Raw genomic sequence first — 2,104 nt, forward strand, 5'->3', positions numbered from 1 at the left:
GTGGCTTCACTTTACACCTGCAGAATCAGCTGCGCAGGAGAATAGAGCAAATGGAGCGTGAAGTTACAGAGCGGCGTCCGCACACGTTTAACACACAGGCTGACAGACTGTTGCACTCAAAGTCCCAACTAATGGGCCCCGAAGGAGCTCGGTGATTTGATACCACACACCTCAGATTGCCTTCACACACCACATTTTATCTGCTGCCTTCTTCTGGCTTCGGGGCGAAGAGACAAAGTCCTGGTGTCTCTGGACAAAAGGAGGAACGCTTCAGCCCCACACTGCACTTCATGAGCTTTGACTTCAGAGCTGCTTTAAGTTCATGTTCACAGGTTTGTAAATGGGCTGAGACTCATGGCTCCCCTGACGGCTGAGGCCTGCTACTTAATGATGTTTTAAACATAGCAGTGCCCAGATGGGCTGCTCCGTGCACGGTCAAAGACCTGGGACAGGCCTTCATCAGCAGCTGCACAGGAACAAATAAACCTTGTAACTAGGACAAAGATAGAGCTGCTGGATCGAGACAGAAAGAGTAATATAGACAAAGATTAACCGGTAATTCTTTATATGATTATGGCCATAATTTACCAGCACATCTTAAAAATGTCCTCCAGTCAGACCTGTGGTCTGCCCCTCCAGGACACGCATCAGAAACATGAAGTCATCCTCCAGCTCGCGTCCATCACAGCCCGTCGACACTGACTGCAAGTAACCACCCTCCGGCTTTCATGGGCGGGAGCCAGAGCCCGATCAGGGACAAACCAGCATAATGAAGCACTCAGGAAGCCATCAGAATAATCAGGACATGTAAAACCACAGGCCACAGCAGAATCCAATCTCCATCAGACCTGCACACTGTGACACTGTAATGACGGCTGCTGAGTGGAGGGATGACATGATAAACATCTGTGTGCAGGCTGTCACTTTAATCAAGGACACGGGGCTGCAGGCCTCAGACCGGTCTCATAGACGAGAACCTGCTCCACAGACAAAGCCCGCCGGACACAGACGTGGCCCGGGCGCTGTACTTTAACTAACCTGCTTAAATCTCCACCAGGGTTCAAACTAACGACTTGTCTTCATCAGTCATCAAAGTGAGACACACACAGCACCAAGAGTCCAAAGGGACAAATGTCTTGTTTGTCCGACCAACAGTCATTTAGTTCAGAGTTGGACCGGACTCGAAACAGACGCATGGACCTCACGTGCTCATGTGATCTGAGGGAGACCTGAGAACAGCCAGACTTGGACCAGAGAGACCTGATCCAGAGTGTGAACAAACACCAGCAGCAGGGTGATGACCGGTAACTTAACATCCCCAGAGCAAAACGGCAGCGATACAGTCACAATGATCTGAAGACTGATAATAATCAGGATAATCACCTTTGGCCAAGGATGTTACACACAAGGAATCTGTTTTCGGTACAGAACCGAGGCAGCCATCTGCGGCGCCACCTCAACCGATGGCTCTAACCATCGGGGGCAATGGGGGGGGTTCAGTGTCTGTATCTGGTGACCTTTTCCTTTTGTGTGCATGTCTGGGGACTCCACTGTCGAGGAGGACTATGGGAGAGTGCATGTGACTCCCGTGTTGTGTAGCAGTGCTCCGTGCGTGGCTCTCAGATAACACAGGCCTGTGTGTGTGTGTCCTGGGCTGACGGCCTGCTTTGGTTTGGTCCCAGCTCAGAAGAAGCTGGAGTCTGTGTGGTAATGTTAACATTAATGTTATGGTTGGGTGGGCGAGGGTCTTTGATGACACGCTTAATGAGAGGTCTGAGGGAGCAGCTCAGCGGGGTGGGGAGGGGGACCTCCCACATCAAACGGCACCCACCCCCAGCTCCCCCTCAGCCCGCTCAGACCACAGAGAGGCTGCACATCCACTGTGTTCCAGCAGAAAGTTGTGCTAACTCAGATTCAGTTACACCACAAACAGCCCGAGGAGGCGAAAACTCGTGGGTTAAACATTTGTTTGCTCTTATTGCGGTAGAGTCGCCATTCACGTGTATCGGTACCGATAACAGGTGAGGAAACACGAGCAGTCGGACTGATTTGGAAGAGCAAACAGTGAAAACACTGTAAACGTCTATGGCTTTAAGCCTGTTTC

This window comes from Monopterus albus, unplaced genomic scaffold (assembly GCF_001952655.1).
Source record: "Monopterus albus unplaced genomic scaffold, M_albus_1.0 scaffold474.1, whole genome shotgun sequence".
Lineage (NCBI taxonomy): Eukaryota > Metazoa > Chordata > Actinopteri > Synbranchiformes > Synbranchidae > Monopterus > Monopterus albus.